The sequence below is a fragment of the Buteo buteo genome, chromosome 26 (genome assembly GCF_964188355.1).
Source record: "Buteo buteo chromosome 26, bButBut1.hap1.1, whole genome shotgun sequence".
NCBI lineage: Eukaryota > Metazoa > Chordata > Aves > Accipitriformes > Accipitridae > Buteo > Buteo buteo.
The window spans coordinates 8,677,857-8,702,914 of record NC_134196.1 but is presented as its reverse complement, the minus strand read 5'-3'; the positions used below and the strand labels follow the sequence as shown (position 1 = coordinate 8,702,914).

Below are 25,058 nucleotides of genomic sequence, written 5' to 3'. Positions count from 1 at the left end.
ATATTTATCCAGTTTCCCATTTCCTCCCTAGTGAGAAGATAAATATTTTAAATCAAGAGGCCTTGAAACTCTTGGTACCAAGTGTTCTTAAATTGCTGGCTAAGAATACATACGGCAGGTCATGCTCATTTTTCTACATTCTGGTGACTCCAAATACGGCTGGAGAAATATATGGCTTATTCTTAAGAAGCAGGATGGCTTGGGCTGATATAAGTCCCAGCCAATAAACGGAAAATGTGATAAAATATTCAGGTAATAAAGTTACAGTATAGCACCATAAAGAAAACAGTCCACACTGGGTTTTGTTTGTTTGTTTGTTTCTTTGGGTTTTTTTTTTGTGTTTTGTTTTCCCGGGGGTGGCAGAAGCAGCTTTTTTTTTTCTTTTAAATGAGAAATAAGATTTGTCAAAGAGGTCTGATTTCTTAGATTACATGTTTTAGTGATTAGAGGTAAATATCTATATGTATTATGTTTGCGCATTGTTGAAAGAATAGCTTTACTATTGCATTACATTTAAAAGGATCAACACTCCTTAATCATCAGTAAGACATGCCCTTAGTTGATTAAGGATGGCTTGCTGTTGATCTCAGACACATTTGTTGATAAAGCATTTTCATTGAAGAGTAGATCTTATAGTTGTCTCCATGGAGAATGGTACTAGACTAATATTAAAATTTTTATCATTATTTAGTGTGAATGTAACAATAGTAGCCCAAAAGGGTGAGAAAAAAAACCACTAAAATGGGCAGAACAGTATCAGGCATCTATACACAATGGTGTCAGTGGAACACAAAACGTGGTAGGTAGGGATGTACAGATGGAGACAAGGCAACAATACAATGAGGGTAGTCCAACCCCCTAAAAGTATCTGAATTTTAAAAAAAACTTTTCAGATGGGAAATAAGAAATGCAGGCCAGACCAAAAGGCTGTGGACTAGAGCCTGGAAAATTAGGACTTGAAGGTTTTAAAGGTTCAATAGTTGATCTTGAGCTCCTAATGTAATGTTATGAAAAAAAAATAACATTGTGAACCTTAACTGTATCAACAGGAATACTTCTAATAAGAGGAGGAGTAGGTGACTTTTGCCTCTGCTTATGGTACAGGGAAACTAATTTTGAAACATAACTATATTTTGAGATGTCTTTGAGAAAGAGGGTTGATGGTTTTTAAGGAAGTTATTCTCTAGTCCTCAAATAACAGGTTCAACATAAAAGGTTCGATCATTCTGTTCACTGAAGAGAGATCAAGAATTGACTTTGTGAGTCTTTACATCTTTGGGAGAAAGTTACACCAAAATCAAGAGGTAGAAAGTAAGGGTAAATAAGGAATGGATATAAGCGCAAATAAATATGAGTGGAACAGATATGCAATATTGGATGCAAAACAACGGGAATTAAGGGGAGGATTTCCAGTAATTTCAATGGCTTCTGAAAGTGTTCCTTAGAGACATAAATAGATAACTACATATCTTGAATATACCTACATTGTATTTTCATTATTTGAACCTGAGTGATTTTTGGTCCAAATTGGAAAATCTTGTTCAGAATCAACAAGTACTTTGCTTTGCATTATTCAGAGAGCTGTGAGGCAAGAGAGGTGTTCACTGGGTAACACTGAAGAATATAATTAGTTCAACAGTTACTCTGAGGTTTAATGATGCTTATAAAATAATAAACAATGTCAATATCATGTGCCACACTTTAAATAATTGATTGCTTAATAGCATTTTGAAGGGAATTCAGTTCCCGTAGAGATAAGCATGAGAGCAAAGAGAATCTTTGATTATATTTTAGTGTTGACAAGTAATAGTGAGGGACAGACCTCCAAAGAATTACATGTTCATTTCAACTCAGAGATGTATGAAATCCTTGGCTAAAGCAAATAAAAAAGCCGTTTTGAAAATCCCATTTTATCTGTTACATTATTCCATCCTTTTTACTTTCAAAAATTGTTGGCCTTTGCTAAACATAAGACTAGATATTTTTAATAAAAATCTTTACTTCATGTGGTTCAACTATATTTTCTCTACTTTGTTTATTCCAATGTTTTGTTTCAAGAAAAAAGTAGGTGTACAGAAAGAAAAAAGAGACAAGAGGAACAGGCTGTAAAATTTTTAACTATAGTAGAGATACTGATTTTGGTTTTATTTCTTAAGTAGTACTGAGTTTTGTTTGCTTGTTTAAAGTCATGTCACTCAATTTAAGACACTTCCGTGAGAAATATTTCAGTTAATTCAATGTAAAACAGTCATCAGACTATACAGAAAGCATTCATTTAGCACATCTTTTTTCTCTCATTTTTCTTCTTTTCATATGCCACAATTCCTCTAATACATTAACTTTCCATATCAGACAAAACACCTCACTCCTGGAAATTCTCTTCTTAGGAGAGCTTTCATATCCTCATAATTCAATGCTATTCTTCATGGAAGAGTGGGACATTATGAACCTGCGTTTATTAAATTGTGCAATAGACATCTGGAATATCATTAAAATGAAACTCCACAAAAGAGGTCTATTTTCTGAAAGGGTATATAATTTTATAATGTAATGCAAGTCAGTCAGAGAAAAAAAGGAAACAAAAACAAAACTAAAAACCATACAGTTTCTGATTTTTTCCATCAAGTAATATTAATTAAACAAGTCTGAAAACCAGTGATAAAAATCCTGAACTGCTATTATTTTCTAAAACTTTTCAGCTATTACAATTTCTAAGCAATTTGTGAAAGCATTTTCCCTGCATCAGTTGAGGCAAATCCTGCATCCCCATATGTAGAAGGTCTTCTCTCAGGAGACATTCAGACAGAAGCTTAGAGGGTATAAATGTTCATAGAAGTATGCTCTGAATAATCTTTCAGTATAATTTCTTTAATCTGCATTTTACTCTTAGTTCATTAAATTGACTATATTGGTGGCAACACATTATGCCATGATGCTTAGAGATCTGTATATGAAACCAGTCATGAGCTTTCCTGTTCCAAAATAGAGTACAAGCCAAACAGAACTTGGAAATGACCCCAGGGTACCAGTGGAAGGAGAGTGGAGGAGGAAAAAGTTTCATGTGTCATCTCTAGTAGTGGTCCCTGAGGAAACTGTCTCTTAGGTCTGTAGTGAGGGGAAATAGCCATTACCAACAGCACTGGATGTTTGGATAGGATGACTTTGGGGAGATCTACAGGCTTTGAATAGCCATAAAGAATTGCTGTTCTCATTAGAAATAGATGTGAAAATCCAGAAATGACTCATTGCTACATAACACCAGGATACAGAAAGTGAGGTTTGCCTTAAAATTTTTAGAAATGACAGAATTTTATGCACAGATTCTGGACTCCAATCTGAAGTAGAATTTTTCTGCATCTCATTTACAGTTTTAAAGTTTTAGTTGTTTATTTTTCTCCCTTACCATGAAATTTCTTTCATGATTTTGTAATGAACTTTGGCATACAGTGAGAATAGAACTATTGTGAATTTGTTGCTTGTTGAAGATTGGGTGTTTATTTTTCATCAAGGGTTTTTCCTGTCTTCTCAGAGCTGTAGTTTGTAAAGTAGAAGTGGAAATAAATAGAAATAAAATGGAAGCTATTCAAACCGAAAACTGTAGATAGTGAAATATATAGCTGTAAAGTCATTAAGCAGTTGATAGAACCCAGGTTTGCATGACTTATTTTGAAAATCATTATTTATCGAGAAAATAAGTCAAATATTCAGGCAACATTGGCAAGCCTTTCATGATGAGTTGGCGGGTTTTTATATACCTTACTTTTTGTATGAAATGGGAAATGCAGTATATTTGAAGATGTAAGATCAAAACCAATATATGTCTGAGAGGAAAAGTGTTATATTTTCACTGATCATTAGTAAGGCCCCTGAATATCCTAATTCAAAACTATTTACAAAGTAACCAAATGTTGCTAAGACATGCTCATTATTTTGCGAAGTGATTCATAAAACCATAACATGTATGCGCTTGGAAAAAAACCCACAACAAAAAACCACAACCAAACTAAATTGTATGTTAAAGTTTCAAAATGGTATTTTCAGTGCCCCTACTTCAATGAGTAGTTTCCAGGAAGAGAGGGAGAGAATGCATTTTTCTGTGAACTAGATGCCTGATGCATTCCTGAAATATAAATTTGTATTCACTTCTCAGCTAGAAATTATTTAATTATTCATTCCTTTACAATGAATAAAACCAAGACTATATCACCCATGATGCATTCAGCTGGAGAATACAATTTTTCAAAATAGATGTCTGAAGCTAGGTTTCCAAATATCTTTTTAGACACTGACATATGGGTTTTGATACTTAGAAGTACCAAGAATTCAGCAACCTCCTGCAAGAATTTATGGGAGCTGTTTGAAGCTCAGTATTTTAGAAAATCTGGCTTACAAATTGGATGTTTAAATTTAGTTCTGGAGCTTGTTTTAAGTCAGTGATTAAAAAAAAAAAAAAAAAGGTGTTGACTGATATGTTAACCTTGCATAGATATGTATTTCATCCCCCATTTCCCCAAACTAATTTTTCTCAGGTTTTGGGGTTATTTTCCCAATATTGTTGTAAAAAGAATCTTTATTGTTACCCTTATAGACTGAAAGTATTTGAAAGGAAAGCAAAAAACACAGCGAGCTTCCAAATTGAGAATGTCCATTCATTTGAAAAGGAATTTCGGATGCCAGAGTTTGCAGTCATATTCCGTCTTACCATCATACTACATATCATTGGCTTCATCTTGTAAGAACTAACTACTTCCAGAACGTGTTGAGGACTTTTTGCCTTTGTGATGTCAGTAAGACATAGCATATGGAATACAGTTTTTCAAACATATCTTAAGCATGAAAAGATGTATCTAGGTATTCAATAGAAGTTTGGTGCTTTACTTCAAATTTTAAGATTTTGGCTTGATTGCTTCCCTGAAAAGTCAAAAGTGTGCCTAAATTGTATGCACAATTTATGCTGGAGTGCCTCCTAATACACCAGGACACTGGACCACTGCCCATGAAGATTTATTAATTGTTATTCAACTTCATTTTTTGAAAACAACCTACCATTGGAGTGTTATGTTTCCAAAGAAAATATTGAGGAAAAATAGCAAGAAATTACACTGAACAGTGCACTGGAAAATTAGAAGTGGCAAGGAAACACCTTCATATACTGAACTTTGAAATGCAGAAGCCAGTAATACAACATTTCAAAGCTGCTGAACCTAAACTGACTGGAAGGCAGCCTCATTCTCAGCAAGATATTGCCATCTACCTGTGGGATTGATAACACTGATTGATTTCTGGCACCTTAATATCTTCAGGAGTTAGCTTACTGTTGATTGGCAGCATGAAAGCAGCAGTTCTAGAGAAACGTAACACTGCCTGAACTGGCACCAGTACTGAGCGTGCTGGGGCTGACTCTGCGAGGACTGGTCGCACCTTTCTCCTTCAAATAATTTCAAACCCAAGTCTTTTAACACAGTTATCTTAGTCCTGTGCTAATGGGAAAACCCTAAGGAACATCAAAGAAGAAGGAATATGTCTTTATTGTAGTGGCACTTTTTTTTGCACGTCACAGACTGAGACCTTTCTCATAACTAGGCCATCTTCATAGCCATAAAGGTGAGGAAACAACCTTTCATATCTGAATTCAAATCTTCCTTATGTCCCTGTGTATTCAGTCTAAAAGCATAACTTTATGATCAGTGGTTCTTGTTAAACATGACAAACAATGAGTTTAAATGGGACTCCTACGCCAGGGCTGTGGTACATTATTGTCAGCTGTGCTACATTTGCACAAAGTTTTCTTAATGCATGAGAGGGCTCCACTTTAGTTTCAGCATGGTTTATGAAGCAAATCTCCTGACCATCTCTATTTACTGTGCTTTGATTTACACTTGTGAGCACATTAATTGCTTCTTCTTCCGAGGCAAATAAGAACATGTGATCCAATATGCATGCTTAAGAATGTGGACAGGCAGTCCATTGGGATCAAGCACAGATAGCTTTGTGACTGATTTTGTTCCTAAAAAGCTCTTAGCACTGACTATTTCCCTCTATATACATGCTGCAATTGTCCTGCATGGACAGGTGGTCTCTTTTGGAGACGATCTAAAAGAAGCAGTTTGAGTAAGCCCTTCTGAGATGGCTCTCACCAAGCTTTCCTTGACCCCTGATGGGGAACCATTCTTACTACCTGTGTTTCTCTTTCCATTAGCTCTCTGAGATACGAGTGTGTGTGTGTGTGTGAGAGCATGCTTTGTTTCTTTCAACCACAGATCAGAAAAGACAGCTACCTCCATCTTAATAATGTATTTAATTTAAAGTTCATGGAAAAAATAAGCAACCTCAAATTTAATAAATTATCTCTGGTAAATGTAAATAATTTTGGTAGTGTTTTAAGCTCCTTTGCACAGTTATAAGTGTTTATTTTTGTCACTCATACATTCTCCATTGCCATAATACAATGAGCTGTACTAAAAGGGGAAATGTTTATGTTCTTTTATTTTTCAAATCATTTTGGTAAAGGAACAAAGACATAAACACTAAATGAATCGCGCGTGTGTGCGAGTGTGTTTGTGTGCTTGCATGTGTGTGTGGTTTATCTAGTATTATAAAATCCCTGCTGTGAAAACTTGATCCCACATAAACAGTGAAAATTGTTGGAAACTATTGCATCTCAGGAAATAATAAAGCTAAAGGGTTAGGTTGTAATTCATGTTTTTAATATCTGTTACTTAAACAGATATAGGCTGGTCGGTTCAGTACAAAGCAGACATTTTCTGATTTTAAATAGAAGGTAGCATCCACAGAAAGGTAGTTAATAAATACAAAGTGAAGATAAAACCTCATTTGTCTGTCTCAGTGCCTGTGTTCATATAGACTGTTATTTTAGACAAAATCCTTGATGTTTTTCTGTTACACAGCTCTTAACACGTTATCAGTAAAAAACTGCACACAACCAAACAAAAAAATCCACAAAAAAAGAATAAAATATTTATGAATGACCAATCTGAAGAAAATTTCATAAACTTATACTCTGCAGTCAGAGTATCCTCGGAGAAAACTAGGTAACTATTATTGGAAAAAAAACCAACAACTGAGAGCATTACAAAAATGCTGAAAAATATGTAAGTTCAAGAGCTGGGTGTGTTTAGGTGCTGAATAAGAAGGCTGAGATACAGTATAGTGGCTTTTAATAAATGTGTCTGGAGGGTACCTGTAGTAGGTACAAAGTTCATATGGACTGTTCATAGTAGGACTGAGTCCATAGGGATTGTTATTTATTTTAAGTGAAATCCTTGTCATTTTTCCATGTTTTGCAGAATTTAACGTTTTGCCAGTCTGAAAAACATCACCCAGGAATAAAATTCAGTGACACTTCTTACCAATACCGCTTATTAAATCCTGAATGGTGGGAGGAAAAACCCAACAAAACCCAGTCCTTGCTTCCTGCTTGTTGGTGCCAATCAATGCAACACAGGGAGGAAAAAACCCCAGATCATCCAATTCTTAAAAAGACCATCCCAAAGCTGATTTTTTTGGGGAAAATGCTCTTCTTCTGTCCTTTCTGCATGCATCAGTGCCCTCAAAGTATGTTTTACAAGAGGACAGTGTGCTGCCATGTATATTCCTGGTACTTAAATAAATAACATCAATTACCATAGCATTTTTCACTGAATGTGTGTGCCAAAGACTGCTTGGCACTAAATATATTTGTACTGAATTGCAATAATTTGTTCTTTTCAAAATCCAAATCCTCTTAGCTTCAGGATGGATTCCATCTACCCTGGAATCCAAGTAAAAGTTAGCAATTGTCATTTAACTTTGGAAATGAATGGAACTGCAAATATGTGAAGTGTCTTAAAGCAGAACCATAATGAAGCAAAGTAACAACTAGGTTTCTGAACATTTGTTCATAGGAACCACCTGGAGTTTGACCAGATTTTAAGAACAGCCTTGATAAATACAACATGGCAAATCATTTCTTTGTCTTTTTCAGTGCTATGGGGGACAAAAAGGAGATTTCTGCACAAAGACAGAGAAAGTAACTCAGTAGGTAAATGTCAGTCATTGTAGTCACAGAGCATATACAAAAGCAATCTTAGATAAGCAAGCCAAGTACTCCAGAGGAGCCAGACAAAGCAGGAAACATGACACAGAAATCCCCCCTGTCTCCTTAGCAGGACGGACAAAAAATTACACACAAAAAGGGTGGTAACAACAAAAATGTTTGCTGTTTGGTTTATTCATTTTATATAAATAAAGTCTTTTTCAAAATATAAGGGAATACCAGAATCTTCAGGGGGAAGATAAGGGAGTCCTAACAGATCTTAAAATAACTGGACCAAAAGTATGATTGGGGAAGATTACTCTCAACTGTGCAACCCCAAGAAGAAAGACACTTTCAAACAGGTCATGAAAGAGTATCCAAAAATTCCCTGATTATTTTTTTTTAAAAGAATAGAGCCTCATATATTCTTATATTAATAGTAATAGATCTACTGAATAAGGGTATGCTTCACTGTTAACCTGATTTATAAGATCTCCAGCTATCAATAAGGAATTCACAAGGAGTTACTGCTGCTGTGGTGAAAAAAAGAAAAAAATAGTTTGGATATGATGACTGAGCACAGTAAGTTCTAACTTTTTTTTTTCCCCGTGACAGGAATGAAATACAGCCTGCACAGGTTTGTGAGGAGGCATGGTGCTGTGTCTCTCTCAGGGAGACATTAAATTCTGTAAGTATATTGGAAAACACAGAAGATTTCGTCACTCCTTCAGTTCCTCAGGAAATTAATTGGCCAATTTCCAAATGCTTTTTCATGTATTTAGAACTATGTTGCAATGGGCTGTTGTTTTGGCACACTGGCTTAGCTCATATGCATTGATTTGGGATCAGGTGACACTGTTGATTTAGCTCCTTTCTGAGAATCACCTGTTTTGCAAATTTTTTAATAAGGTACAAGAGACATTTACTGACTATTGGGTGTTAAAGCAGGGTGCCAGTTACATAACTGGAGTTTAATATCTAATTTTTAAATATTGTAAACCTGAAAACAATAAATGTAGAATAATGTAGATCAATCTTTGGAAACCAATTTTCCTTCAATATAGAGGAGAAGATTTTTGATTCTTGACAGTTTAAGGTACAAGTTGCAATAATGGTGGTGGTCATTTGTTAATTTTTCTTACAAAAATGGAAACTATTATCTTGGATATATTATTGTTATTACACAGAATGGAATTGTTTATATTTTGATGTGCAGACTTCTTCCAGAATAAAATATCCTGTGCAGAGGGACTGAGAGAAATTTTCTCAAAAAATGAGGTTCTTGATATGCATATTTAACATTCTGCATGCTATTGATCTGCTATTCCATTTGAAGTATTTTCATTGCCTTTATTTACATATAATCAATTTCCATATGTTTCTGACTTGAATTCTTTCCTTGAACAGTTTGCATTTTGACTCTCTGACTTTTTTCCATCAAATTATCTGTGAAAAAGTTGGAAATTGTGAAATTCATCTTTTCATGCTTAAAAAATGATGACCTTCTATATATCTTTAGTCCAATCCATTTTACAATTTATGTAAAGTCCTCAATTTCTTAATTTAAAATTAGCAGGGAGGTTCTTAATGCAGAATAGGGTGTTACTGAAGATAATAAGATTTTGATCTGGTTAGGAAATTACAGACAGAACATTTTTCATCAGAAAAGACAGATTTGCCAGAACTGAAACTTGTCAAAACTGTTAGGTTTCGTGACAAGAAGAGTTTCCTAAATCAAAATGGGAGAGACGGGCAAATTGCATAAAATTTCAGTGTAGATTTAATGGCCACAACACTCATAGGTAATGTAGGAGACTCAGATTCAAATCTGTTTTGTGTCTGGTTCAGATCAGGGACTTAAAAAGAATTTTCCTTCTCGACTATTAATTTTCTATAATTTCCTTTTCTTTCCCATGTTAAAAGTTAATTGACATTATAACGTATATATGAATGAAAACACGGGTGTGCCCTGAAATGATGTTTTGTGTTATTATCCCCAGATTATTGAGTTAAAGTTTTTTGTTGGATCGGTGAATACTAGAGAGCTAGTAAGAGTTTTCTGATGGCAGTGAAATAAGATTTCAGATGAAACGTTTAATTTCACAGAGACAAAGTAGAGAGATGAGTACTTGAAATGTTATTTTCATTTAATACATCCACGTACTTAATATATGAATAAGCAGAAACAACTACTGAGGTTGAAAACACAGGCTTTTCAGAACAAGTTAATGCTTACTGATGATCCTAAGTAATGCCCAGTCAAGTCTACAGAATAATTTTCATTGATCTCAATAGACTTTTGGATCAGTTCTACTCTCAGCATTGCTTTTCACAACTTAAAAAAAGAATAAAAATCAGTGTGAGGATAAGCAGGGCTTTGGAAATATTAGATGATGTTTTAGATTTTCAAAAACAAAATCTCCGAAGCTTCTTAGGAAGGGTGAAGCAAAATCCAAGGAGTTGTAATGATTAGCAATTAATTACCTTAAGCTTTTCAATAATTTTCAACAATTATTTTACCTTTCCAGAATCATTTGTAGCATGAACAATTATAGCATAAATTATGTGTGACTAATCTAGCGGTCTTCTATGATGGAGTAACTGCATCAGTGGACAAGGGAACAGCTATGGATGTCATCTATCTGGACTTTCATAAAGCCTTTGACAAAGTCTCCCACAACATTCCTGCCACTAAATTGGAGAGATATGAGTTTGATGGATGGACTGTTAGATGGATAAGGAACTGACTGGATGGCCACATCTAAAGACTTGTAGTCAATGGCTCAATGTCCAAGTGGAAACCATTGATGAGTGATGTCCCACAAGGGTCTGCACTGGGACCAACAGTATTTAATATCTTCAGTAACTTCATCAATGACATAGACAGTGGGATTGAGTGCACTTTCAGTGAGTTTACAGTGACACCAAGCTGAGTGGTGCAGTTGATTCGCTAGAGGGAAGGGATGTCATCCAAAGGGACCTTGACAGGCTTGAGGAATGGGCCTGTGCAAACCTCATGAAGTTCAACAAGGCCAAGTGCAAGGTCCTGCACATGGGTTGGGACAATCCGCAGTATCAATACAGGCTGGGGGTTGAATGGATTGAGAGCAGCCCTGTGGAGAAGGACTTGGGGATACTGGTGGATGATAAGCTGGACATGAGCTGGCAATGTGCATTTGCAGCCCAGAAAGCCAACTGTATCCCGGGCTTCATTAAAAGAAACATGGGTGGCAGGTCCAGGGAGGTGATTCTGCCCTTCTACTCTGCTCTGGTGAGACCCTGCCTGGAGTACTGCATCCAGCTCTGCGCTCCCTAGACAAGAAAGACATGAACCTGTTAGAGTGAGTCCAGAGGAGGGCCACAAAAATCATCAGAGGACTGGAACACCTCTCCTATGAAGAAAAGATGAGAGAGTTGGGGTTGTTCAGCCTGGAGAAGAGAAGGCTCTGGGGAGACCTTGTTGTGGCCTTTCAGTATATAAAAGGGGCTTATAAGAAAGATGGAGAGAGACTTTTTACCAATGCCTGCAGTGACAGGACAAGGGCTAATGGCTTTAAATTGATGGCTTTAAACTGAAAGAGGGTAGATTTAGATTAGATGTGAGGAAGAAGTTCTTTGCTGTGAGGGTGGTGAGGCATTGGACGAGGTTGCCCAGAGAGGTTGTGGGTACCCCATCCCTGGAAGCGTTCAAGGCCAGGTTGGATGGGGCTTGGAGCAACCTGGTCTAGTAGAAGATGTCCCTGCCCATGGCAGGGGGGTTGAACTAGGCGATCTTTAAAGGTCTCTTCCAACCCAAACCATTCTATGATTCTGTGATAAGAGCTGTATTTCTCCCCTTGTGGTTGCAGTACACATATTGCACCTTCAGACTGTCAAATATCAGCAGTCCTAGCTTGCAGGCAAAGCTGGTTGCACTCCTCTATTGCTCACACAGTACAGATTTCTCAGTTGTATGGCAGGGCCTGTTTCAAAACTGGTGGAAGTCAGCAGAATCGGTTCATGTTGGATCATGCACTGGGTGATAAGGCCCCTTAATGTTCATCTGGCACTGACATTGCCTCTCTGAATTTCAATAATCCTCTTTCCATTTTGTGTATTAAAGAAGAAAGTGCAAGCAAATTGCATCAAGGAGCAGGTGAAGGAATGAAATTTGACAGACTAGAATAATCTTGTTACTTTATGGATAACACTAAAATTGCAATACAGAGCCTGAACCACAGCTGTTTTAATAAGTCATTTCTGATTGCATCCACAGGAAGCCAAACAGCAAGCAACCACTCTGCCAGTCTCCAGTTTCAAATTTTCTTTATTACTGTACTTAGAAATTTACAGTAACAGCCAAAATTTGCCAAAACCTCTGGAAGCACTCCCACCCCAGCTGTTTCTATGGGAAAGAAACTTCAGGCTTTAGACTAATCATCAGGATTTGATTTTCTATTTGCATCATTTGCCATTTTGCCAGAAACATGTATTACAAAGGTATCCAAAGTCTTACTTATTGAATGGTGTCTGTAGATTGAAAAGAGGGAAAATGGAGGAGTTTATTTACTGCACCCTAGTTCTACACAATGCATAGAAAGTCATATAAACCCTACTGCACATCTTATGATGGGCTGCTGTTCAAAAAAATGGATGTCAACTAAAGTTACTAAATGGAGTTTTGGCAAACGGAACTGCAGTAGCATGCCAGAATCCTTTTTGCCTAGCCTTTGTGTAGGCTGGTGATGTCTGTTCCTATGAGCACAGGCAGCTTGGTGCTTGCTCACTCCAAGAAACAAATTATCTGAAATGGAGCAGGCAGAAGCAAGGGCATTTCTATTTATTACCTCTACACCAATCTTCCAGAATGGAGCAGACTTTCTATCTTCAGATATGAAGAAAAACAGTAGCTTTATTTAATGCATACTATGTAGTTTTGGGGAAATCTGATGACCTTACACTTAAGAACAGACTATTTCTTCATGTTTTTAACAACTGAGGGCAAAGTCTGAGTTCCAGTGCAATATGTTTGCATGTGTGACTGCACACACTCATATAAGATGAAGGAACATGTTTATTCAATGGTTTTAAATCCCAGAAAAACTTTTATAATAATGAGCTAAAAGAACAGTGTTGTTGGGTAATACAAACCTTTTTACAATTTCTTTTTTATTATGCACTTCATGAGGTGGCAGATTTATGTTTCCTCATCTAATGCCTCATTCTTTTAAGACTTCTGAACATCACAGGATGTTGCTACTTTTCTTGTAAAGCCTCATATTATGTACGGTTTCTGCTTGCCTGTCTGTTTCTGAAGCATGACATTCACTGTTGTGCCAACATAAGATCTTGCATACTACGTTAGATTTGCAGAAATCCCGTTTTGGGTTTCACAAAACGACTAAGGCTCCTAAATACCAGGAGAATATCTGCAATATCACAACACTTTTTAGGTGGGCTTCTTTCTATTTCTTTTCTGATCTTATTTTTTGCATAAGGGTTCTCCACAGACTTTTTTTTTTTCCTCTGTAATGAAATCTTGGATTCTCTTATGATCAGTATCTCTTGTGATTTCTCATGATCTTGATCTCAGGTCTTAACTAACCTATAAAATTTGATAAGATTTGCAGTAAAATAATGAGATTTAGCAACTCTGGAGGTCATGTAGTTCAGCCTCCCATTATAAGTGGGATTGTTGCCAACATCAGGTCAGGTCAGCAATGACTGTGTCTAGCCGAGCATTGAAAATCTCCAAGGACAGAGGTCCCTTGACCTCCCTAGACAACAAGTTCCAATGCTGTGTTACGCTGGTAACTGTGCTACCCTGTTACTGCATTTTTCCACTTTTTCAAAGGCATAATTCATGGCAACTTCATCTTGTTATGTTGTTTGGTGCTACTGCAAAGAGTATAGTTCTGTTGTCTTTGTAGCTGCCCTTCAGATGACCATAGGCATTTGTAGATTTCCCCTCTGTCCTCTCTTTTCTGGATTGAACAACCCCTGTTCCCTCCTCCTCCCATCACAGCACATGTGCTCTGGGTCCCTGGTCATAATGGCAGCCCTCTGCTGAAGTTCTCCAGTTTCTTCATATCCCTCTGGAACTGGGTGGAAGGCAAAATTGTATGCAATATTCTGGGCGTAACCTCATCAATGCCAAATACAGAGTGACAGGAGCTTTCCTTTATCTTTTAGCCATATTCCTCTTAACATAGACCAATACGTTGTTTGGCTTCCATGCAATGACAGCGTACTGTTCCACCTGGAGTCCACTATAATCTTTAAGCTCTTACCAGCAGTGCTACTATTTGGCTGTCAGTTCCTAGCCTGTACAAATGTGCAGGATTTTCCACCATAGTTTCTGACTTTGAACTTTGTCTTACCAAAGATCAGGAGGTTTCTGTTGGCCCCAGTCCTGGAATTTTTCAAACTCCCTCTGGACTGAAGCTCTGTACCAACAACTCCCCTTACTTTAGAGTCATCTACAAATTTGCCTGTGGGTACACTCTGTGCCATCACCCAAGTGGCTGATGAAGATGTTGAATACATGTGGGGCACAGAATTGGCTTCTGGGACCCTCTGATTGATGCTCCCTGTCAACCAAAATCAAGTAAATAATGACTACTGTTTATGCGTGGTGGTCCAGCCAATTTTCAATCCATCTAGTAGTTCATTTTTCCAAAGTGTGGTCTGTGTTTTCTCAATTTCCAAATAGGAATGCTGTTAAAGACGGTGTCAGAAGCTTTACTAACAACAAGGTAGAGTACATCCACCAGTCTCTCCTCATCCATATAATCACTTGTTTTATGGCAGAAAGTTTTTGTGTTGGTCAAGCCCTTTGTAAACCTGTGCCAAGTACTCCAGATACACTTAACCTTCACGTGCTTGGAACACAACCTAAGAGTAAATGTTTTGTGATTCTTCTAGGGGCTGAGGTGATGCTGATCAGTTTGTTCCTTGGGCCCACATGGGCTACTTAGGCCTTTCTAAAGGCAAGATGGGCATAGCGTTAATTTTTTTCCAGTTTTTACTAGTCGGGCACCTCCCCTCATCACCATATTTTTTTGCAGATGACAGCTGAATTAAAAAATCACAGCAGCTAGCATTTTCAGCCCTCCTGGGTGAATCCCATCTTGTTCCAGGGGTTTGAATGTATCCAGCTTGCCTGAGTTTGTTGTGTCCCTGCTGTTTATTGCCCCATGCCTTCCTATCTCTTCCCAGGTCACTCTTCTGTAAAAACAGATTGTTAATAATCTCAGAATCCTGAATAGCTACTACTTTCCTATTTTCCTCTGTGAACCCTTCATGGCTTTTGAGACTCTTGAATCAGAAAATGTCAGGCAAATGTCTCTAAGGAGAGTACTTAATTGGAACCAAATATATCAGACCTGCTACCACCTGCTACTGTCACATTTTCTGCTAGTGTCACTCAAAAAGGGAAACTGTAGATCTCCAGTGTGGTATAAGCAAGAGACAGAGGCAGAGGAAGGTGCCAAAATGCCTTCCCTTAGAATAACAGCAGTTTTTCATCCAAGGAATTTGCTAGTGGTGCACAGGGGAATGGTATATCTGAATATACAACAAAATTAGGTCAGCAGTTGTTTTGATATGAGGGACCTCTCTTATCTTCAGAAAGTATGTACATTTGGACTAGTTTTGGTTTAAAATAAATACATTTATTTCAAGCTTGGTATCTATGAAATTTGACAGAAGGAAGAAAAAAACCCTGCAGAGGCTTGAACCTGCATCAGTGATTAGACAGACATGGATAGTAAAGAGAAATAGGATTGGTCTTTTTCAAAGATGTGACTGTTGTCTTTAGCAAAATTACTAATAGGTGTGACACATTTAAATACATGTCAGATATTTACCGTAAGCAGACAGTCAATGAGTGTTCTGGTTTTCTACTATAGATATGTGTATTAGCACATGGAAGGCACTTTCTATTACTTATTTCAAGAGGGAAGAATATTTGCTGAATCAATGCACTGAATTGTGTGGAATGGTGTGTATTGTCAGCATTAGTGTTGGTTTTGCATAAATATTGAAAATCAGAAAATAACATTTCCATTTCTTGTAATATTTAAAATTACCATACGAGCTGTTAATTTTAATTCAGAAAATATACCAGATACAGTTTTCAAGAAAAAAAATGTTCATTACTAAGTTCTCCTTATTGTTGTGTCAGGCCTCTTTCTGTCTTTGGTAACTTCAGTTGGCCTCATTCAAGCACATGTCAAAGAAAAAAATTATTGTAAATCGTGAATTCAGCAAGTGGGAAATACTGCCAATGGAAACAGAAAGCAGTACAATTATAACACTGCGGCAAATTAGAAGTTAACAAATCAGTGGCTGTTCTCTGATCCTCACATTAAAATTGGATGTTTTACTAACAAAGTGGGTTACTCTTTCCACCCAAATCTCCTTCCACCTCCTTGCCACTCACCCCATGTACAGGAAACAGAAGTTAATTTAACTCTGTTGTTAGGAGGTGGAGCTCATTTATAAATTAGACTGGGTGGTAATTTGGCTTCGGCGTAGAGAAAAGTGTATTATTTGCTGGATTTTGTTTTCTATAACTCAGCATAAATACTGAGCTTTCATTTTAAACACTGAAAATTTGCTAGAAATAGGTTGAAAGGCAACATAGAAGTTATAAATTACAGCCAGCTGAGTAATTTACATAATTACTTTAGCTACTTCTGAAAGAACATGATTTCCTCCCACTTACTGGAGGTTGATTATAAAAGAAATTTTTATTATATTTATTATTTCATTGTAAATTTTGAACATGATATTTAAAACGCAGTAATTCAGTTTCAGACCACTCTGTTAACAAATGATTGTTAAGATCATAAGAGACATTAGATATTCAAACTGTTCAAGTCCTGTGAAGAAAAAATCACTAAATAACATGATTTGCTAAAAAGTAGATAGATGCAGAAACACAGATGCTTCCTTTAAAGTTTTTACTCACTTTCTAATTTCAGATTTCTCACTGCAGTCATAAAGTCTATGAATAACCCTATTAAGAAACAACTGAAAATCTTACAAAACTAGAGAACTCCAGGAGTCAGGTCTTAGACAAAGAAAGACCTGTAAAGTTGGTAACTGTAGTCCTCCAGAAGTCAGTGGCAAATTTTCCATTGTCTTCAATAGGGCCATGGTTTTACCATTGTATTTTTTACACAGTACAATATTTGCAATAATGTGAAGTAGAGGCAGCTGCACATTTTGCATTGTTATTGATTCCTGACCAGTTGATACTATTACTAGAAGGAGACCTTGCAGTAGTCATTGTGGCACTGAATCTTTTACAGAGTGAAGAAGGTTGATGAGAGGTATCAGGTAAACAGCATCAGAAAATTTTATAAACTGCTACAGGTTTTCCTTTCTAGGTCACGTAGGCCTTGCCCAAGGCAATGTTGATGGAAAAAAATAGGCTTCTGTAAGATTTATTGGCTGGGTACAGAGTTTAAATGTAATGTGTCAGAGTGCTGTGAAGTAATTTTGTGTGCATGCCTGGTTGTAGTTGTGAAGGATGCAGTCAGACTCTTGTCTGGCTCACTTAATTGCCTCTGCGTCAAGAGTCTAAGGGATTTGGGATTCTTCCTACCCCAAACATTATCTCATTCCACATAAATTATAACCTTTCTGGTGTGAGCCATCAAGTGTGCAAGCTTAATATTCACTTTCTAGGAGTATCAGTGCAACTGTTTATCCAGCTCTAGAAATAATTCAGCTCAGATTTTAATGGTATGGGTTTGAGGTAGAGAGAAAATGCTTTTTGGTTTCTTGGGAAACAAGGCTATTTCAGTTCAAGGATGAATGTTAATACAATAAATTCATTACTGTGCTTCCTAGTTGAAATAGTAATTTTTTAGAGGATTAAAAAGGATTTAGCATATTGCATGGCATGTAGCTGTATAAATGTAATGCCAGGAACTGAATCACAGGGTTGTGCGATGTAACCCTTGTGTGTTAGCAATGAAGTGAGATTAGTTTAAATATAATGATTCAAACTGAGGACATATCTATTTTATGTCACATTCATGTACGTTGTAAGCAGTAGTGCAGTGGCATGTTTGTCACAAAGGTACTTTATTATAAGTAACCTAAGATGAGGTATACATGAAATCAGATTTGCTTTACTTCAAATCAGTGCTTTCATGTGCTTTCAAAAGTGCTTTTAAAATGTCTCAGTCAGAGGTTCTTTCTGCAGTAGAAAAGTTATGCACTTTGGACTGCAGTAGAGGAATGTTGATGAAATGATAAATTAGCAAGCATGACTTTGCAGTCAGTATAGACCAAGGAGAGTTTGTATTGACACAAAACTTATAAGAATACAACCATACTAGGTCACACCAAAGATTTATCTAGTCCAGTATTCCATCTTAGAAAAAACCAATAGTGGATACATTCAGTGTAATCCTCTAGTGATACTTCTCCAGATAAATCCTTCCAGAAATCTGCAGTTGTAGTATTTTCTGAGCTATAGACCATATCTTTGTGTTCAACTGTACTTGATGGAATTTTCTTCCATGAATATTCCTAATCGTTTTTAAATGTCTGTTTTGGCATTTACAATATACTATGGAAAAGACTTCTGTAGTTTTATCATGTATTGCACTTCCTTTTGTTTATTTTAAATCTGCTATTTAATAATACTCAGCCTAATTTACATTCACAGAAGATGATGAGGATCAAGTCATCCAATCCAAATTACTTCATAGTCAAGAACAATGAATAGCACTTGCGTGATTTTTCTTTCCACTAACATCTGGAAATATACAATCTTGTATAGTAAGTGCTAATTTCTGACAAGATAAAAGATACTCTGTGTTGCTGAAAATTGTGAGCCATGTCACTGCCATTTTTGAACATTCCATTGAAAATCTTAGAAAAGTAAGGGGGGAAATCTGTCCTTTAAAATCTCAAACCAGCCAAAACCAAATATTTTGACAAAAAAGCAAATGTCCATCATTTTCAATCATAACACTTTCTAAATCTGGCTTGTAAGATATTTTGGTATTGCTATAGACATCAGAAACACCTGTTCAGAGCAAGAGAATGCCTTATGACCTCTTTGAGATGATGAGGAATTTGAGGAATGCACTAATAGGACTATGTTCAGATGGTTGTAAAGTAAGAATTAAGTGGGCTCTCAAGCTTATTTCTCAGCAGATACCACTTGCTGTCAAGCATTATTTAATGTTTAAGAACCCGTCAAAGGCCCCTCAACTGGAGTTCATTTCAAGGTGATAGTTCCACCCTCTGTTAGGACCACAGCTTAGTTATCAAGAGCATCAAAGTATTCATCAGAAAAAGAACTCAAGTTATTCTCAGCCTGAGAGTGACCGAAGGCAGAAATTTCATATTCATCTTTAGAATCCTGAACACTACTCAGTGGCACAACTATGGTTGACTACACTCACCAAAAGGAGAGGCATCTTACTAAGCAGCTTTACTGTAGCTGAGAAAAACAGCTTCATAAGGCTGGAACACATTAAATAAAAGGGAATCAAACTTTGTAGTCAAGAAGATTCCCCAAGAAAGGAGTCCTGAGATTCCATGTCTGCTGCTCATTCTATTTATACATATTATCCCAAGACTCTTAAATGGAAAAAACCATACACAATTTTTGGAGGTGGGTGCAGAACATTTCTTCATCAGTGAAGAACCATTTGTCACAGGGAGGTCCTTCTTCTTACTTGCCCTTTCTCTGTGGCAAAATAGAGGGTTTGTAGTTGCAAGAATCATAGAGCCTAAATTAATTACCAAAAATGATCTAAGCCAGGCTTGTAGAAGAGGAGCATATGAACAGGACATATTAATCAGCACTCAGCAGCTGGTGCAGGACAGGACATGCAGGATGCCCAGAGGCACTGCACAAGTGGGACTGCTGGAGCTGGTGCTACAATATCAAAGGTGTATCAGGGAGTGTGGTTCCCAACAGAACCTGTAGTGACCCCCTCCATGACATGACTGATGAAGACACAACTCCTGAGGAAGGACAAGGTTGCCCAGGTACTAGGTTGCCAAGAATGTCTGTGGTTTCTCCTGTCCCAGGGCTGACACCTGTGGGATGTGCACCCTATCAGAGACACCAGGGCTGTCAAGTGAAGGAGCTATGGGAGAAGGTGAGTAGATGGAGTAACACCAGGGAGGACAGGCAGGACATAGAAAGAATCTTTGCAGAGAGCTTGCAGGGACAAAACCACCCAAATCCATATTACATGGAAGGACAGATGGCCTGAGGTTATTCTTAAATGACTGGATATAGATTCCCAAGATGATGGAGGCTGGACTTAAATGGAGCTTCAAAGGGAGAGAGTACATAAAGTACAAGGAAAAGTGGAAGAATGGGGAGGAACATAGGAACAGGGACAGGATGATGTGGGAGGCTATCACGCTTCCCAAACAAAGCTATGTATCTGGGTGCCCATCACAAGTGCCTCTGCATGAACACATGCAGCATGGGAAACAAACAAGGAGAAATTAGAAGTCCTTGTGCACTCACAAACATGTAATCCCGCTGGGATCACACAGACATAGGGGCACGTTGGTAAGTATGGGGTTTTTTGGGAATGGCAGGCCAGGAAGACAGGATGGAGCTTTGTACTCTGTGCAGAGGAGAGCTTGACAGTGTGGAGTTTTGCTCTGGGATGAGTGACAAGATAGTAAAAAACTCAGAGGTTAAGGAATAGAAACCAACAAGAGGGAAATTGGTGAGAGTCCCCTACAGAGGATCTCCACAAGAGGAGGAAAGAGATGAAGTCTTCTTTATGGACTGTAGAGGAAGAAGCCTCATGGTTGAAGGCCCTGGTACTCATTGGAAATTTTATCTTGATATCTGCTTGACATGCAGGGCACAAACAAGGACACAGGAGTTTGGCAAGCCAGCTAGGGGACATGCTCTGCAGCACCTGCTATACAGAAACGAGGAAGAACTAGTCAGGGATGTGAAGATTGATGGAAGCCTCATCTATGTGATAGTAGAGTTTAACGTCCTGAGACACAAGGGTAAGGACTGGACAGAGTCCTGGACAACCTGCCCTAGCTGGCCCTGCTTCAGCAGGAGAGGTTAGACTTGACAATCTCAAGACATCCCTGCAAACCTCAAATAGACTGTGATTCTGTGAAGGCGAATAGCAGAATTACAACCCTGGTCTTCCAGACAGCTGACCTAGGCTTTTTCATGGAAATACTTGGCAGACTCCCCTAAGAGGTAGCCATGAAGAACAAAAGGGTCCAGCAGAGTTGGTTGATCCTCAAGGGCCATCTCTTCAGGGCACAAGAATGGTCTATCCTGATGTGCAGGAAGGCAAGCAAGCATGGCAAAAGGACAGCATGAATGAAGAGGAAACTCTGGACTGAAGCAATATAAAAATATTTTTTGGATGTACACAGTCAGTAAGACAGTGATAGGGCAATAGGACCCTAATAGGACAATAGAGTGCATCCAAGGCTTCTGAAGAGGCTGGCTTATGTTACTAGATGTGTTCTTCATGGGACAGTAATGAGCTGATGCTATTTAATGTCTTTCATTGACTGCTAGGATGACTAAATGAAAAGCACCTTTAGTAAATTTGTGGATGACACCAAACTGAGAGCAGTACTTGGTATGCTGGAGGAAAAGGTGACCATCCAAAGGAATTTCAATGTGCTGGAAAAAATGGACTAATGAGAGACCTCATGAAATTTAACAGTAATGGGGGTGTAATAACCCCCTGCAAGAGGACAGGCCTAACTGGCTTGAAAGAAGCTTTGAGGGAAAGGCCCTGAAAGTCCTGGTGGCCAGCAAGTTGATCATGAGTCAGCAGTGCGCTCTTGCGGTTATGATGGCTAACTGCATATTGAGCAGCATTAGTAAGAATGTAGCCAGTAAGATGAGAGAAGTGATTATCCCCATCTATCTGGCACTGGAAACCACATTTTGAGTGCTGCATCGAAATTTAGGCTCCCCAGTACAAGACAGACATTCACAAACTGGAGCGAGCCCAATGGAGGGCTACCAAGAGGGCTGGAGAATATGCCTTACAAGAAGACTCTCAGAAAATTGGTGGATTTTTTTTTTTCGGTCTGAGGAAGAAGGGTTAGTGAAGTCTTACTGCTGTCTTCAACTACCTAATGGGTTGTTATAAAGAAGATGAAGCCATACTCCTCTCAGAAGTACACAGTGAAAATATAAGACTAGGCAAGATCCTGAGCAATCTGATCAAACATTAAACTTAGTCCTGCTTCGAGCAAGGCCTTGGATCAGATGACCTCCAGGGATGCTTTCCAATCTACTTTATTCTGTGATTTTAAGTTATAGAAAACAGTATCTGTTGAACAGATCTTAAGCTTCAATGATTCCTCTTACAGCAGTAAGGGCAGAAATGTTAACTTTTAAGAACACAAAATGTTTTAGGAACCTTTTCTTTCTTTATGCATGTTTTTGCTTCTAGACTTTTCCAGCTGTGATTTTATGTGTTCATCTAGAGGTTTTGGTTCTCTTAAACCATACTATACATAAAATTCTGAGAGTTAAATTTCTCTTTCATAAAGGAAATTGTGTTCCTTGGAGGGTCAGTTCTACTGAATATCACTAAACTCACATAAAATACATTTCTCTTCTGCAAGATGGAGCATTTTAAAGCTTCAGGTCTGCATGCATTGTCTAGCAGCACTGGGCACAGCTTACACCTCATAAAGCCATAACACTGTTATTTCAGTTTTTCCTATGCAGTATGTGTGAATGTGTTCTATTCCTTGGTAAAATTCTGTTTTTCCATTCTGCTCCATGGGACATGACTCTGGAACAAATATTAGTTTAAACCTATGATGTAAAGGAGAAAACGATAAAAACAGACCAGCAATAAGCTATAATAATCACTGTAATGTGTTTTATGCTTTCACAGTGCTTTTGGTTTATCAGCCAGTGCAGTTATGGGTAGATTAGTATCTGCTGTTTTCAATGGCATACTCTAACTGAGGGTACTGCTCAGATGAAGAACATTTACTGAAGAATAGACAGTTAACAGAATGAGGAGCCACACATAAGAGTATCTCTGAATACCTATTGCCAATTAACCAAATAACCATTAACAAATTAATCAATATTCAGAATATTGGTTAAAATCAATACTTAAACTGAACTCTTTCTTTTTTCCAATGAACATTAAAAGCACATTAGCAATGGAGAACTAAGAGCATGCAATAAATATTCTCTGTGATGACAGCATATATAATTATGCCAATCAAGACTTCAATTCTCAGGCATGTAATTACCTAAACATTACTTTTGAGCAATCTAAACTTGTGAAAGACAGTTATAGCAGGGGAGAAATATTCATATCTTTCAGGTTGTGCAACTATCTCTGAGTGATGCTTCTACACACAGCCCTAGAACTTCCAGGTAATCATTGTTTTGCATGTTTGACATGGGAGAAAAGACATTTGTTTGCTTCTTTCACATTTCTCTGTCCTTACACTTACATCCTGCTTCTGCCCTTTATGTTTACTTCCCCTCCCTGCTTCTCTTTTTTCCTGGCACCAGATTATCTGGCTCAAATAGAGGAAAGCATACAATAGAACATGTATTAATTCCATTAATCTTCATTTGAGTGAGGGTGTAAAATAAGTGGTTGATGTGTTAACATTCATTTAGTATCCAGGTCATTACTACTAAGTGAGTTTTAAAGACACAACTCAAAAGATCTACTTAAGCATTTAGGAGTTAAAATGAAGAAAATATGCATAATAATATATACTGTTCCCATCTAAAAAAAAAATCTAATTTAAAATGGTTTATATAGTGTCCTCACAAAAGTGGAACCAGGATTTTACTATATGCTTCTGCAAGCCTAACATATGCAAATGTTAATATATTTAGGTCTTGCCAAAGGGTAATAGCTATGATTATATAATATAAATTTCACCTCGATTCAGAAAATAATTTAATGAGATACATTTCACATAGCACACAGTGACCATATTCTCAAATATAAATAGCATCATTGAACAGTAAAAATTAGTTTGGTACTTAGTAGACAGGAACGCAATACTCATTAGGGATTCTGCCAGATGTATCTGTGATCACTTCATTGTGCATTGTTTGGAAAAGAAATCTTCTCATAAGACTATCTGAATTTATTCATCCAGGAAATTTGATTTCAGGGCTTTTGTCAGAGCTGTTGTAATTATTGGAATGGACCCAATGCTGGTAGTTTCACAGCCTGGATGTACTTTGATTTTCATTATACTAAACTTTATAAGATTGTATTGACCAAAAATGTATTTTGCATGCATACCTCCAGTATTAGTGAATAAACAGCCGTTAGAGTCTTGCTACTTGTTGAAGCTTTCCATAAAAACAAAAACTAAGACGGGGACTTATGCTGGGGATAAGAAAAATGAAGTGAGAGAGATATGATAAAGGAGTACAAAACAGTGAAAGGGAGGAAAGGTCGGGGGGGTAGGGTGGGTGAAAGCAGCACTCAGCTAAACTGAAAAGTGATATAATTCTTTATAATACATAATTAACCTCTGGAATTCATTCCTACAGGAGAAATGGCACAGCCTATTAGCGATGTTGAGAATGTAGCTGACTTTAAATGAATTAGACATTTATGTGAGCCATGGGACCATCCACAAAATTAACCATAGGCTATTCTTTTCTTTTTATTATTATTGTGACAAAGACAGAGTTTCATTGAGTCTGAGCATAAGCAGTCACCCAAGAGTGAGAGTTAAAAAATGCATTTATTCTGAGGAAAGGTTATTCTTTTTCTTCAATTTTTCTTAGACTTTCTCCCAAAGTATGTGGTAGTGGCCACTTGCAGAGAGGGGATATTAGAATTTACAGACTCGCTAAATTTCTCTGTTTTGATAGCTTTTCTACTTACCTGACATATTTTCCATAAATCACCCAGGAATGACTTATCTTTGCATGACTGTGGTGAACACCAGTCACCTCAGTCGCTGTATTTGCAAAAACAGTCTTCATATCTAATAGGTAAAAAGAGCTCTGCAGAGCTAATAGTTCACATACCAATACTCTGGG

At 37.4% G+C, this 25,058-nt stretch overlaps 1 long non-coding RNA gene across 1 annotated transcript in view; it reads right to left on the bottom strand.

Annotated features, from left to right (window-relative positions):
* Positions 1–25,058, bottom strand: part of LOC142044989 (uncharacterized) — a 187,283-nt gene that overhangs the window by 57,119 nt on the left and 105,106 nt on the right. The gene's annotated exons all lie outside the window — the stretch shown is intronic.